This window comes from Pyxicephalus adspersus, chromosome 12, assembly GCF_032062135.1.
Source record: "Pyxicephalus adspersus chromosome 12, UCB_Pads_2.0, whole genome shotgun sequence".
NCBI lineage: Eukaryota > Metazoa > Chordata > Amphibia > Anura > Pyxicephalidae > Pyxicephalus > Pyxicephalus adspersus.
In genome coordinates, this window is record NC_092869.1 from 40,732,762 (window position 1) to 40,749,786 (window position 17,025).

Below are 17,025 nucleotides of genomic sequence, written 5' to 3' on the forward strand. Positions count from 1 at the left end.
AAAGAAATACAAATCAAACCTTTTTGTATATTTCATCTGAGTATTGAATCATTTGCCTGGGGTTTAGCTTTAAAGCATTTTTTTTTATTATTATTATCCACCTGGAGCTCTGCTCTGACACCCCCTCTCAGCATCTGAAGAAGGGAGAGCAGGGCTAATCCAATGGAAAGAAGCATGTGGGTGTCTGAGCACAGCCACAAAGGCAATATCCTTCTTGTATTTGTGTCCCAGCAGATGATACTGTTATTCCGAGCAAAAGAAAAACGTTGCTAATTGCAAAGAGCAGAGGAAGTCAGAACAGATTGAATTATTCACTGCTCAGATTCTGGATATTGGAGAACAAAGAACATTAGTAAGGAGATCATTTAATAGATCAGTCTGACCAAAAGTAAGGGGTACGTTACGGGTCGAGGATCCCAGGTCCCATCATTTTGTGGGAATTCCAGTAAAAAGATCTCCCAGGCAAATTCCTGGTTCTGTTCTCAAGACTTATCCTGCTGCTGTCTCTATCAGGTTATTACTAAAAGAACCCCTAATAAGAGGGGCAGAACGTAGGCAAAGCTGGGAACCCAGGTACAAATATTCTTTTAAATGTCCCCATGCCATGTCTCTCTGCCAAAGCCCCACTGCCATTAGGAGACATCATCATTACAGCCCTATGCAGCCCCAAATTAGGATACTGATCAAATCTAGAACCCAGGTGATAGGTAATGCATTTTTCCGACTCGTTTCAGGGAAAAATCTTCTTCCTTCTTCATGGCTCAGAAGTATAATTCATTTAGGGAAACCTTTCTATACTTCCGAGCCCTAAAGAAGGAAGAAGCTTGTTCCCCGATACGAAGTGAAAAAATGCATCACCCATCCAACCTATATTAGTAATAAAATTATATAAAAAAATTAACCACGATCCGAGCTTTTCTACAAAGGACGTCCTTCACTTTTCTCCAAAAGATGCCAAAACCTCAAACTGGTAGGTAAATCAGCTAGATATAGTTTTTGGTGGAAGAGGAAAACCTATGGGCTTATTTTTGTATTAAAGGAAAGAATAACCGAGTTATGGCCCTACAAACCCAGAGCACCCAATTATCTACGCTATTAAAGCTTTGGTGGTGCCACATAGCAGTTGTGACCCCAAAAACAATGCAGCTAATGCATGATAAGAAGAGAAGGGGTTGCCTGGCCCATTCTAGAATTTCTGAGGGCTCCAACAAACAAATGGCGCAGAGGAGCGTGGAGTAGATCGGTAACAGTTGGTGGAATGAGCTTTTAGGAGCACCTGTCATTTGGTATTGGTGGAATCTTTCGGGCTCTATCCAGACCTGAAACACGTGGTTGCAATACTTGTTTTTTCACACATAACCAAAAAAATGGTATTGCATTAAAACGACCAGAGATCTCATTTTGACGCACTTTTGGCAGCAAACGGTTGAAAAAAATCTGCTGATCACACCTGCTTTGAATGGGCTACCTTACTGCCAATGACCACAATATTGTGCTGCAACATGACAACTCCTAGGCCCTGATTTCCTAAAGCTCTCCAAGACTGCAGAAGATAGAAAAACCTGGATGATCCAGCAAACCTGAAATGGATCTGGTCCAGGATTGAAAACTTTTGCCTAGAGCAAATGATTTTTACAAAATCCATTTCAGGTTTGTTAGATCACCCAGGTTCTCCCAAGATAGTCTATCTTCTCTAGTCTTGGAGAGCTTTAATCGATCAAAACATCAAAATGTGCACTATTTTCTAATCCAGCAAGTCCTGGTGCTTCAAACATCCCTCAATCTCAAAGCGACATCTGCCCGTCTCTACTTAGCCTGTCTTAGTGAGCCTAGAACTGGTTAAATCTGCAGATTTTTGCTTAATTTGGCAGAGTTCCTATTCTGAGGTGACGGTTTTCTTTGCCAGTTCACTAAAATAAACCAGCGTAAGCCTCCCCCCACCCTTTCCAGCAGCGGAGAGAAGAAGACATTGTACAAAACGCCCCTGTCACAGATGAAATCGGGATTTTTGCGGACTTCATTTTGGCACATGGCAGTCCGGTGAAAAACACGCTCACACCCATAGAACAAACAGTGATCTGTTTACAGGATGTGGCGAGCTGTTCCCCTCTCTCAGTGTGAAATTATAATCTGTTTGCAAACCTTGTGGAGCTGTTAGCTGCTGTGGCCCTGCAGGGTGGCACATGGGGCCCGGTACTAATTGCCATCCCAAGTAGGGCACCATTGACCTGGTGGCACCCACACATAGATTGTTCAATGAGCCTTGTGATCACTGTGGATGTGCAAAAACATCAGTAAAAGATTTGATTGCATGGGAAGAATATTTAAAGGGCGGCTGTACTAAAGTACGATTAAAGACAAAAACCCCAGCTAAAACTTTTGGGGAAGGGTGAGAGCCACAATCAGGTTTTAATTGCTGTGAGTGAAACTTTCTCTTACATGTATGACCATCAAGACAGAAAGAGGGAATCCCTCCAACACAGACAGCTGAATTTTCACCAATGGAAGCCACCGCCATCTTGGATTATGGAGCTTGGAAAAGTTTTGGAGCTGTCTACAGCCGGAGGGAAGGGAGTAGCTGGGATAGCACATAAAGTAATAAAGCTAGGTACATACGTGCAATAATTGTCGTTTGCAAACGAACGACTATCAACAGATCAACGATTATGCACGATTATTTTGAACGATCGTATTGTGCACGATTCTATACATGCTGTAACGATATGATCGTTCAGATATAATCCACCAATAATGTACACATGCTGGATGCGAACGATGCAGCGATGTTAAGGAGAAAGTGTATTGCAGAACCATCCACGATCACTGGTACACACAATAGATAGCGAATGATCGTCGCCCAATCAGATCCTCCGGGACGGTTGTTCGTTTCCAGCGACAATGCTTGTTCATCGGCGTCGTTGTGCATTTTTTTGTTAATGATTAGACGAACTGTCGTTAGTCATTCGTTTCCAATGATAATTATTGCACGTGTGTACGCAGCCTAAGACATTCCCAGGGGAGAAGAGGGCTATGATGTGCAAAGGGAATGGGGGTTGTGCCAGAGAACTGGCAAGTTCATTGGTACGTTGCAAGCAAATAAACAAGTAAGCAATTAAAATGTTTGATTTTTTTGGTTCGTTTTCGTAAATTTTTGTAAATGTGGTCAGTAACTATACAAGAGGAGGATGCCACTAAAGGCCCATTGTGCCTAATGGGAAACCCATCCATTCAAAGCAGCCCCCACTTTGTAGTCAAAGCCACTGTACGAATAGCGGGCCATTAAACATTTCAATGATTATACCAACTGTGCACTTGGTGACCCCAGCAGCCTGTCATGTGATCAGTGCCAAGGCATGTGGTTTCGGGCACCTCCACCTATTTTTAGGCTCTGCTTGATTTGCCCCTCATCACCTTTTGGCACAGGCTGCATAACCAAAGCGCAATGCATAACCAGCCACATGGGAAGACCCCTTACCACACTTTCCCTAGCAAAAGTATTGTGCAGGTGCCCTTTCCCTTCTCAAGTTTAACGGAACACCAGTGATACTTTAGCGTTTTAGTGAATAGGTTGGGAAGCCCAGACTTTTGGTGATGAATTAGTCAGTGGCACCTTAACTCATGAAGGGTTCTCAATATGTGGATCCCTTTGTGTATATGAAGTTTAAGGAGCACCATGTGTGAAAAATCTTGGAGGCTGACAAATGATCATTTAATTTTATAGCCGACGTGTTTCGGGGGATTGTAGCGCTTATTCAGGGCTTTGCTAGTGTTGAGTCTGTCTACCATGCATGGGCACTGCAGACTCTGACCCAATATTATAATGTCATTCCAGAGTCTTTACAGCAACAAAACTAAGGCTATGTCTAGTGTTTAAAGTATAAGTTCACTTTAATGTACATCTGTGGTTTTTAATGGGGGTGTTTTTTTCTTTTTTTTCCATCTGCACCCCATTAAAATCTCTTTCCAGAAACAAAACAGAAAGATGAAATCTCTGCAAAGTAAGGGTCTCCTCTTAGACATTTGTCCCCATTGGCAGATTACTCTTTACTTCCTGTTCCCTTGACAACTGTAAAAATTGGTATTTGCTATCACTATATAATAATTTAATAAAATCACCTAAAGAGACCAACTGGTCATGGCTAGGCAAAATGACCGAATGTACGCCAAGAATGATCGGGCATCTTATCATGATTTTGTCTTATTTTGGGTGCCTTGTTGCATTTGGTAAATCAGTATTTATACTTTTTTTTATAAATGAGGCAATGCCGACTAGTTGTATGACAACATTTTACTATACTGACACAACTGGAAATGTCCAGTACAGTACTGACACAATCACAAACATGGCGGCTGAGACAAATCAGTACCGCACGATATAACCAAAAGCAAGTCCAAGGTTACAAAATCAGTATTGTACTGACACATGTACAGGTAGTCCCCGAGTTAAGGACATCCGACATACGGACGACTCATAGATACGAACGGGGAGGTTGGAGGGGAAGGTTTGCATGACTTGCAGAAGAAATCTTTTGCTAATCACAGCTGAGGTTGTGGGTGATCTTATGAGCTGATCTGTAACCTCTTGTAACTCTTTAATGACCAAGACAAACTCTATTGCTATTGCTATATTGCTATTTTATGTGAAACTAGTGGTTATATGTTAGCTTAGGATTCATTTATAGAGACACAGCTCTTAATCTTTTAAATTATGTTGTTGGAACAATACAATTTTGTGTTTTTAAATTTAACTCTGGTTGCCCTTCAAAAGCCATATATACTAATATATACTAGAAGCAGTATTTTCTGGATTAAGGTAACATCCATGCGAGTAGAACCCACTCCCCCTATACAGGTAGTCCCCGAGTTAGGGTCATTCGACATACAGATGACTCCTACATAAGAACGGGGCTTCCCTGCTCGCTTGTGTGCAGGACAGAGGCTTGATGGGTGGGAGGGGATGCATGACTTGCATCTTTTGACAGCTGAGGTTGTTGCTGATCTTAAGGGCTGAGCTCTTCTGTAACGTCTTTAATGACCAAGACAAACTCTGCAGTTGTTTCATTTTCCATATCAAAGCACAGCTTGCTCCAGAAGTTAATGAATGTCTGGGCTCCATAATGTTTTTTTTTGCTTTGTTTGTGATTAACTTACAGTGAGGATTTTATACAGTAACAAACACAATGCTGCCCAAAAATATGTTGAGACAAACATTTGTCCTAATTGCATTTATTAAAATAATGTACATGTTCCGACTTACATACAAATTCAACTTAAGAACAATCCTACAGTTTCTATCTCGTATATAACCTGGGGACTAAATGTATTGTATGCCACCACATGTTTCCATACAAGGTTGCACTGGCCCCCAGGAGGACTGAAAAAAAACCCAGTCAATTCCCCCTAATTTTTTTTTTTGTGCCTCCTAGTTGCCCCTGGCCCCTGTTGCCTTACAAAAAAAATCCACTGTGCCAATACAGCTTTGGGTTCTGGTGGGCCCTCCTTTTTGCTTCCTTTGATGATTCCTAGGTCCCAACACTTTTTTTGTCTTTTGTATTTGGTTTTATGTCTGTATGCACCGATGTAAGCTGAAGGTCAGGGGCATTTATTTAAGCATGCTGGAATGCCATTAAAAATGGATGTGACTGCACCTGATAAACATCCCTAAGAAGTTTGGAAGGAGCGGAGATTTTTTTAGTGAAGATGGGCATGCACAATGCATCACAACATTATTCTGAAATGTGGTCAAGTGGGGCACGGCCAGGCTGAAGTGAGTGTGCCTATTTAAACTAATTCGCTATCACTTATATTAGATAATAAAGACGTGCAGATAATACCAGCCACAGGCAGATATCAGCAAGAGACAGATTCCAATAACAGCCAGATACACCAGTGACATGCAAATTCCCCAGTAACTGGCATGACCAGATTGAAGCGGGAGCGTCCATTAAGAATGGCTATAAACAACAAGCAAATAGTAACAACTTGCAGATAATACCAGCGACAGGCAGATATCAGCAAGAGACAGTATCCAATAATAGGCTGATAGTCCAATGACAAGTTGATTTACTAGTAATAGGTGCTCCAGTCATATGCAGATTACCAGTAAAAGATACACCAGTGACTGCAAAAGGCAGATTTCACTTTTTCACACAACATTGTGTTACAGATAAAAAGCGGATAGCAGCTTTTTAGGGCAAACAGTGATTTGTGTATTTAAAGATTAAGGAATACAGTGCTGAACTTAACATAGTCCTCCTATGGGAAGAAGTAATAAAATAACACACATGTAAAATCTTGTCTCAGTTCCCAACGCGTTTCACCTAGAAGGCTTCTTCAGGGGAATTTGGAGACATATATTAGTCACTGTACTTTAAATGGTGATAATAAGTTGAAATTCAAAGAGTAATCCAATGGAGAGTAATGAAACTTCTTCCAATATTATTATTTAACATATGTTGGTAGTAATTTTTATAATGGTGGCTAGTGACAGGAAGGGCCCTGATATCAATAACCACCTCCTGGGGGTAAAACCAGGGCACTGAGGTAGTAACTGGGCTCAGTTATATTGTAGGAGGTAAGCAGAAAGCCAAATTTTTCTAAATGTATCTGGGTGATGGTATACTAAAAGGGATACATTCCATATCTATGTAATATATAGCAGGGAATGACAAAAATGTGCAAAAGTTCCTGTTCCTTTGGGAAGAGAAGTTCACTCTCCAAGGAGTAATGTTCGATTAAATTGGATTGATAGTGACATAGAAGGTATAGAGAAAATGGAGAAGCCCCTGAAGAAGCCTTCTAGGCGAAATGCGTCGGGTACCAAGACAAGATTTCACATGTGTTATTTTATAACTGCTAAGCATAGGAGGACTATGTTGAGTTCAGCACTGTATTCCTTAATCTTTAAATACACGAATCACTGTTTGCCTTAAAAAGCCGTTTTTCTCCTCTTCTTTATTTTATCTATATGAACCTGGCTTGGCAAATATTCTTTTGTTAATATTAGAGACCCTCCCTATAGTCAATATAGTATTTCCAATAATGTGTTACAATGCATTGAAATGTACTGTTACATGTCATTTTGTGCTGAACACTGATGCATATACAGAGTGTGCGATAGCTGCACAGATTTATGTTGCATGGCAAATCAAAAATAGTGCCGGGCCCTTTTTTATGCATACCGAAGCGCGTAGACAGTCTATGCATAGAGATATCATAACACATAATACACATTTGATAAAAAAAAAATAGAGTAATCATAACAACCCCTGCACACAAGTCAGAAGATCCTTTAGTCCTTTGGGAAAGGAGAAGCAAGCTGGCCATCGGCATGCGCACGCACATCATAAAACCCCGCGCACCTGCGCAACATACAAAAAATGCTCCATACCCTAGCAGCACAATGCAACTTGTTGAGCCTTTATGCACCAAGGGGGGAAGGAGGTCAGAGGGGCTTGCTGGAAGGGCCTAGACTTTGATGTTGTATGAGGATTATTAGCAGCACAGCTCCAATAATAATCCCCTTCCAACACAGAGGAACATCATGCTGAACCTTTCTGTGAGCCTACAGACAAATAGGGTTAAAAAAGGTTTACCGGCCTTGGCGGCAAGCGTTGCCTCTTGATGCTGCAGGGCACAGCCTAAGTCGCCTTCCTTTAATTAAGGTTCATAATCCAGGCGAGGGAGATTTGGGACTGCCAGGATAATCATATGTTCTATGCCAGGACATGAACCTCTACCATCGCCTGAGCTATGTTAAATCCTCCAATGTACATACAGACAGCTTTTTTCTTTCCAATGTGCTTATTATCAGGCAAAGCACATCAAGACATTTCTTCCCCAGCCTTCTAATTCTGACAGTACAATATGTCAAAGTCGGTGTAATTAGGACATAATAGGCCTGATCTCAGCAATAGGCTGCACTTATCTGATGTGTACAATGGAGAGGAATTATGTGCCGGTGGTTTGGCTTAAAGGGAAATGTTCATGGATTGTCTGAAGCTAAAAATAGGCATCTAATAACTATCGATGGAAACAATTATTAATGATAGTTTATGGCAAAAACACAGCAAACATGCCATGCAGAGAGAGAAGGCGTCACGCAGCATCCTCCCCATCCCGGGTCATCTGTGTCAGTCATTTAGTCATCCAGCACTGCAGAATACTAAACAACATCAGGGGATTTCCGTACAAACGCCTGGCATGTTTACGGTGATATAATAAAAAGTAAATAAATAAAAGGTGCAAAAGCCAATTTTTGATTATTTGTTCAATAATTTAGCAGCAAAAATATTCAGCTGCACATTGGACTGACATTCACCCAACATCTGAAATTTGGGGAAAGCAAAAAAGTCTCTTTAAAGTGCAACCACAATGTCATTTCTAACGCACTGAGCAGTGCAAACAGCAATTCAGATATTCATAAATATTCTCTGGTGGAGAATCATCCAGGTCCCAGGGTTTCAGTGGCAGTGATTGATTATCCAGCAGATAATGCATGGTGAATATCATATTCATGGGTTTATAAATAGACACATTAGAGAGTCTCTCTTGTCCTAATTAAAAAAACTGCTGTCAGCCTTTCTTTTCCCTTAAATAAAAAGAGAGAGGTTACTTCGGGAATTTAGCTTGCAATTTGCTACATCAGACTTATACAAAACTGCCTTACAGAAGAGAAAAAAGAAAGAGAAAGAGAGGAATGAGAAAGAGAAGGGAGGGAAGAGAGAATGTGAAGGGAGAGAAGGAGATATAGAGTGAAAAAAAGGAACTCTAGAGACAGAGAACGGGAACGGTAAAGGGGGAGAAAGAGAGATCAATGACAGGGGGGCAGCGAGAGAGAGCGCAAGGAGCGAGAGGAAAAGGGAGTGAGAGAAAGAGGACCTGATTTATTAAAGCTCTCCAGGGCTGGAGAAGATACTCTTTCATCAGTGAAGTTAGGTGATCCAGCAAACCTGGAACGAAAAAAGTAATTTTCTATTTGTTAGCAAATGTTTTTACTCCTGGATCAGATCCATTCCAGGTTTGCTGGACCACCCAGCTTCACTGATGAAAGTGTATCCTCTCCAGCCTTGGAGAGCTTTAATAAATCAGGTCCTCTTTCTCTCACTCCCTTTCCCTCCCTCTCCTTGCACTCTCTCTCTCTGAGAGGGAAAAAGAGTGAAATTGAGAGGTAAAGGAAATGGAGAAAGAGAGATAGGGGTGGGAGAGAGAGAGGGAACGTGGTGGATGAAAGAGAGAAAAAGTAGAAGGAAGGAAAAAGAAAAGAAATTGAGAGTAAAAGACAACTAGGGAAAAAGAAAGCTTAGAGTGGGAGAGGAAGAAAGAGTGAAATATGTGTGAAAGCATAGGAGAGACAGAGATAGAGGGAATGAAGAAAGGGAGAGAGATGTGAAGAGAAGAAGATATACAAGTAGAGAAGAGAAGAAGATTTTATACAAGTAGAGAAGAAAAGAGGATATAAAAGAAGAGAAGAGAAGAAAAGAAGAGAAGATATACAAGAAGGGAAGAGAAGAGGATATACAAGTAGAGATTAGAAATAGATATACAAGAAGAGAAGAAGATATACGAGAAGGGAAGAGAGGAGGATATAGAAGAAGAGAAGAAAACAAGATATACAAGTAGAGAAGAGAAGATGCTAAACAAGAAGAGAAGAGTAGAGGATATACAAGAAAAGAAGAGAAGAAGATATACAAGAAGAGAAGAGAAGAGAAGAGAAGAGAAGAGGATATACAAGAAGAGAAGAGTAGAGGATATACAAGAAAAGAAGAGAAGAGGATATACAAAAAGAGAAGAGAAGAGGACATACAAGAAGAGAAAAGAAGAAGATTTAAGAGAAGAGAAGAGAAGAGAAGAGGATATACAAGAAGAGAAAAAGATTTACAAGTAGAGAAGAAAAGAGGATATAAAGGAAGAGAAGAGAAGAAAAGAAGAGAAGATATACAAGAAGGGAAGAGAAGAGGATATACAAGTAGAGATTAGAAAAGGATATACAAGAAGAGAAGAGAAGAAGATATACTAGAAGGGAAGAGAAGAGGATATAGAAGTAGAGAAGAGGATATACAAAAAGAGAAGAGAAGAGGATATACAATAAAAAAGAGAAGGTGAAAACATGAGATGAAAGCAGGGAAAAAGGAGTGAGTGAAATATTAAATTGAAGTCATACAAAGGTGAGGTTGTGACAATTCAGGAAAAAAGATGAACAAAAAAGACACAAGTACAGAAACACAGAACAAAGCCTGGCCGAGATTAAAGGTAATAGGTAGAGATATAAGAGAGGAGCGCTGTTGAGTGAGACACAGAAGGGAAAACGTGTTGGCGAGGGATATTTGCCTCTTACATGTGAGTTGGGGGAGAGATGTGCTGGCCTTTAGAGATGGAAGTGGGTTTGTAATGAATAGAGTGTGTAATAGGAAAGCAGTAGGCATGTCAGGAAGGGAGAAGCAGGCAGTGATTGCAGGATAATGCTGTTAGCCTTGCAGCAGGACTCGGAATAAATTGAACAACAGTGGGGAGGTGATACGACTGTCAGCTTTGACACACCGCAGAAGAGAAAGATTTTTAAATCAAAGCTAGACCCTACTTATAAGCAGAATTTGCTGTCACATCTTTGTCATGTAGCCCTAAGGTGTAAAAACAAAAAGCAACTCTAGATTTCTGGACTGGCACAAAAACAAATCTACAGCCAACCTGGAATCATAATTTTTAAAAAATGATGGTATGCAGCTCAATCAGTTGATTACAGTGAATGTGGGTGGGGAAAATGAATATAATTACATAGAAATTCCCCATCAATTAGTCAATCATTGAGTTGCCTTTGCTGGCTGAGCTGGGTGCCGAGGACTTTTTTGCCCCCTTGTTTTTTCATTCTGTAGGCTTATTAGCTGTACCTTAAAAGCCATCACACAAAAAGAATATTTTGAAAGGTGAGTCTTCTCCAAGAGTTTTCTGCCATAATTCCCAACTCTCTTGTTGTCTACTTGGACATTGCAGGGTTTGCCCACCCACTTCCCTGAGTTCCAGTCCTTCCTATTACCCTCTCCACCATAGGAGATCAATAGAAAATCCAGAAGGAATGGAGTAATAATGGGCACAACGGGTGTTCCTCACTATCAGAATACCAATGGATAGAAGAACAGTCAGGGGATTTAATTCTAGGGCGTCCAATTATCCATTGACATCCAAACCCACCTACAAGTACAGTTGGCAACCCCTCCGATACAACCCACCCCAACTTCCTATTTAAAATAAAAAAAAGACATGCCTAAGCTCTGATGGTAATTAATTCATCATCACATGACCCTCTGCCATGCCTTTTCCAAGACTGATCCAACCCTACAAGTCTGGCATTCTACCAACCAATCTTGTTGCCTCTTTGTAACATCATAAAGCCACAGATGACGTTTTCAGGACCTAGTGGGGACCCCTCCAACGTACCCAATGGGAAATATCAGCACCACCAGCATGAGATCAGTAAAGATTCTCCCAATTGTGTGATAAAGAATAAAACTGATTTGTTAAAGATTTTCCAGACTGGAGAAGATAGACTATAATAGGAGAACCTGGATGATCCAGCAAAGCCAGAATGGATTTCTTAAAAATCGTTTGCAAATATTTTCAACCCAGGACTAAGTCCATTCCAGGTTTATGGTATCACCTAGGTTCTCCCATGATAGTCTATCTTCTCCATTCTTGGAGAGCTTTAATTTATCAGGCCCTGTGTGTCACATGACCATCAATTATGGTTATTATATGGGGCATTTAGATTATTTTAAATGAAGACGCTGATGAGCTAAAAAGGGTTTGGAGTGGTCCCTCCAAAGGGGATAATCTATGATTGGCAATTGCTCATGGACTGACCAGTCCTCAGCCTTCCTCTTTATTCCTCTTGTGTATGTTATAATAGAAGTTACCCTGGTACTGGATGTGAGTTGGTTAATGTTAATCAAGGCTTATGGATATATTAGGCATTTTGAGACTGTTCCGGATTCTCTCTTTTGAACAAGCTGGATTAGGTTTGCACTACCATTGGAATACCATTATCTTATCCTCATAGGGGAGTGTCCCCTGTACATCTGCTTCCTCTCTCCATATATATGATATATAGCAAGCGCCAGAGGTTGTCTCCGTTCACCAGGCTCTGAACTGCATTCGGTGATATATGTAGAATGGAAAGCTTTAACGACAACTCCGCAGTACTAAAGTCCCAGGTTCAAATTTTGACCAGGACACCATCCGGTTTAAATGAGTTGCTGTATTTGCATGGGTTTCCTCCCACATTCTAAAAACACATTGATACTGGTTTACCCCAAAAACATTGACGAGCAAACTGGATCAAAGATTGATTATTTCGCAGTTAGGTAACACATTCACCAAACCCAGCTCCAGATGATTTTGAATTATTTTTACCCATCATTATGAGCCTGTTGGTAATGTATTTAGCAGGCAGCGCCCCTATTGGCTGGTTCCTGTCAGCTGGAATCACACCTGACAATCTGTATCCAATAGGAGTACTAAATACCGTAACAAGAGGACCAATGTTTCTATTTCCCATTATTAAGGTATGCAGCTGGAAGCTCTCCCAATAGTAGAAGGTTGTTAATAAGTTTTCATGTTTTAAAGGGTGCAATAGATTTTGAATTTCTTCTAAAGATTATACTGAACCTCATCTTGTGGAATAAAGCCTCCTCATTTCCTAATTTTTTATTTTTATACTTTCTTTCTGTAAAAAGAAGACTAGAGTGTCTATTTATAAAGCAGTGAATCTGGAATTTAATTAAACACTTAGTAGAGAATAATGCCATTACCAATGTACCAATGACAATAATTGATTTCCCCCAGTGAATGTTCCAGTGAATGAAAGATTTACTGCTTTAAAAATTAACCCCTAAATGAAATAATTGTAATTGCCTAAAATATACCCCAAAACAGTACCCAGTTTATAAATAAGGGCTCTATGTATAAAACAGGCAATTTAACATTCCCTCAAACATTCTCTGGTAGGAATCTTTCAGGTTCATGTGTTTCAATGGAAGAAATTGATTTTTAGGGAAAGTTTGATGGAATGTCCAATTCCCTGCTTTGTTTATATAGAACCCTAAAAACAAGCAGATTTTTTCACACTCAAGCAAATTACATCTAAGCACCTGTGGAATTAAGGGGTTTATGAATGTTTTCACCAAAAACTCATCCAAAAAATTCACACAATTGTCAAATTGAATGCAATTAGAAAATATGTAAATCAACTTTTAGAAAAAATGAATGATTCACATATTTTCTAACTGCATCTATTGTAATAATTGGATAAAAGTTGAGTGAATCTTGAGTGGCATACGAGAAAAAGACATGAGAGGGGGGGGGGGGGTGTCAAATACACAATGATGATTTAATTATAAAATAAGATTGGACACCATGTAAAGTGACCCTTAACTAAACATAAAAAAGTGAAAGGTAACAGTTCAATATTCAGGATAATAATTATGACATCTTGGTTTTGAGCATGGTAGAGATGAATGAATTATAAGAACAGTTATCCCGACGTGTTTCGCCAATAAGGCTTCATCAGGGGAATGGAAGAGAATGGAAGAGATGTACTAAAAAGGAAAAACATTCTTACTAAACAATTTTGTTACAGTGTTATTAACATCTTATCACATATTTGTAAATTGTAATTGTAGTGGGTTCAGTAGACCTGCTTTTTAAGGGCAGGATAAGTTAGGTTAATTGGCTTCCCCCCAAAATTGACCTTAGTCTGTATTATTGACATATGACTATGGTAGGGGCATTAGATTGTGAGCTCCATTGAAGGGCAGCTAGTGACATGACTATGTGCAGCGCTACGTATATGTTGGCGCTATATAAATACTGTGTAGAAAAAATAACATTAGGAACCCACAGAGTCATTTTTGCCTTAAATCCCCTAGTACCAATAGGTGAATTATGGTATATAAGCCCTAACAATAAACTTCTCTCATTGGTTCCCTTTTTAAAATATACAACTGACAGGGATAACTGTTGTGTGCTAAAATAAAATCTTACAAAGTGTGATCAGTCTTACCTCGAAAAAATGGGGCCCTGGGCAAATATGAAGTTGGGGCCCAAATGCACAGCCATAGGGTTTACTGCAACTAAAACTGGTCCTAGCCCTGCTAGTCCACCCAAAGAACAGCTTCCCTCTAGGTTATACTGATGAGGACATGAGGGTGTATATTGTAATGTTAACATGCTCTCTGTCCTAGGGTGACAACACTACTCCTCCTTGCTATGATAATTAAATGTTGTCACCTTAGGACAAAAAGTGTGGGATCCCCAGATGAATATAAAGGAAGAGATGCAACTAACTAATGCAGCCACCATCACTGCCAGGCTGATATATAATACTTTATTAATGCTAATATGTTAATGCTTACATTTACACTTTACAAATGGTATTTATCACTTTATTGTCATACAGAAAACTATATACTACATCAACACATTTGAATATCCAAAGCAGTCACATTCCTGGGAATCGGTATGAATGCTTTTTTTATATCAAACCAGAAACAAGTCTCATTCAAGCTATCAATTTTTACTCACATCGGTTTACCCTAAAGCGTTGATGACGGCCATTGCAATAACATTGGTAACATATATGTAGTATGTAATACTTTCTACAATACACCTGAGTTTGGGATTTTCCATGAACAAAGATTTATTAATCCAGGTAAACATTTATCCATAACACTTCCACACTTAAAGCTGCACTTTAATCTCCTTATGTTTTACCTTCCTTGGTTTCTCCTCATCAATATGCCAATTACATTTTTCTGTTTTCGGTTCAGACTTTATTTTCTATGTTTATGGTCTCTGTGATTCTCTATGTAATGGATGAAGACTGAGAGAGGGGTCTGCAGGGTGCTGAAGCTTTCTGAATACATCAAAGCCTTCAGTCCGGATGCAAGCAGTGAGCTGATTCTTAGGAGGAGTCATTATTATTATTGTTATTATTATTAATAATAAATATAATTTATAATTATTTAATTATATAATATTTTATATATGTTATAATTTTAATAATTATATCATCATATTTAATAATTATTGGGATATAATCAGTCCCTGGATAGGTGGCTGTCAGTCTGGAGACAGGATCTCTGAAAGCAAATTTGCTCAAAGTTCACACTCCAACCAGTACATGTTCACCTTTTCTTTGCTCCACTTCCACTACATTTCTTCTTCCTGTTGTTCCAATGTGTCCCCATAAATCCCTTCATATATTTCATGTGTGGCTACAATTAATGCTTTGTTCACAATATCTTCATTTGTAGCCACCTATTGTGCTGTAAAGATCTGAGACTACAAGTGTAACACCCCCATCCATCATACACAATGCAAGGAATCATGGGACATGAAGTTTTCTTATAGGTTGTCATTGCAGTCACACTGCTGCCCTCTAGTGTCCACACGGTGAAAAAAACACCAGTAGCCTCTCTGCTGCTGTTTATTCGTAAAGTGAGGGCTGTGATTTTAGATTTGCAGACTTGTTTAATAGGCAGCTAGAACTTGATCACTTTCATATCATGTATTCACTCCCCACATCCAGAACCTGGATCTCAGGTCCTGACAATTCTACCTGCCCAACATTTCCAAAATATGCCCCCTCCTGTCCTTTAGACTCCTGGCACGTGTTCCCATCTCCCTCCCCTAAACTACAACTACTGCAATATCCTCCTCTCTGGTATTCTTCTATATAGATTCTCACCTATGCAAAGTATCATGAATGGTGAAGCCACACTTATCTATCCTTCCCCCCTCTCCTCATCTGCTGCTCCCCTCTGCAAATGTAACCATTGGTTTCAATTACATCTCAAAATCAAATTCAGTGTACTATCCTTTACCTTTAATTCATGTAACTACCCCTGTCCCACTTAGCTAGGTGCACCACTTACCTAAATATCCCCTAGCTGCCCTCCCCAATTCTCCAATGATCTAGTAATGACTTCTTCACTCAAAACCTCTTCCCATGCACGGCTCCAAGACTTTTCTAGAGATGCTCCCATTATTCGGACTTCCTCCCTTGCTCAATCAGGCTCTACCCTACCTTTAACATATTCAAGCAAGCTCTCAAAACCCACCTACCTCTCTCTTTTAACCATTTAGTTCCCCCTACCTATTATTTCCCCCCTATCTCTTACATTGTAAAATGGAGTGGGTAGGATCCTCCCCTATATCATAATTCATACTTGTTATATATGCAGCCCCTAGTGGTGGGGTATCATACCATTGGCCCTGGGCTGGCAGAGGGGTTCATATTGATTCTACACCGCAGGACACGGCACTGGCAAGCTCCACAAATCCACTAAAATTTGTAGCCCTATTTAGATTCTGTTGTCCTAAAACAGTATGGTGAGTGTTATCTTCCAAGAACGGGGACTAGTTACTGGTGGGATCACCTGGTGAACATAACAAAAGCTGCAACATATTACAAGACTTGGGTTAAGTTACATTCTGAGAATTCAAAGAAATGTAGACAATGCTGTAACCTTCAGCATCAACCAGAATCAAAGGTGATATGTCAGATCCTCTTGGTTAGTGTGTTCCTAATATTATCCTTGCTCTTTGGAATTTATTTTAAAATAATAATCTATTTTAGGACTATTTATCCGACACACCACTGTCGCTGCAAAGAGGGCAAATACTGACTGCAAATACCCCCCAGGTAATCCCAGATTCCAGGTATGGTCACAGCTCCCACTGGACAGAAGAAATATACAAGGATCCGATTGCATGCCATGGACAGGACAATGGCGGATTATGGAATGGCCGGATCAATCGCATTATAAGGGGAACTAAAAGGCTACAATTTAATGTCATTATCCATCCCCATGCATAGGGAACTCCATGGATAAATACAATGCAATAGGAAGCATTGGGAGCTCCCTGGGGGAACATGGGGTATTATATACATAAATGGAACAATCTGCTGGGGCACTAGCTGTACAATATAAATGCCATAAGATGTGAGGGGAGGGTAATACACAAGTGCAT

The 17,025-nt window shown here is 39.9% G+C and overlaps 1 protein-coding gene across 2 annotated transcripts in view; it reads right to left on the bottom strand.

Annotated features, from left to right (window-relative positions):
* LBHD2 (LBH domain containing 2) overlaps positions 1-17,025 on the bottom strand; it is a 42,275-nt gene that overhangs the window by 23,672 nt on the left and 1,578 nt on the right. The gene's annotated exons all lie outside the window — the stretch shown is intronic.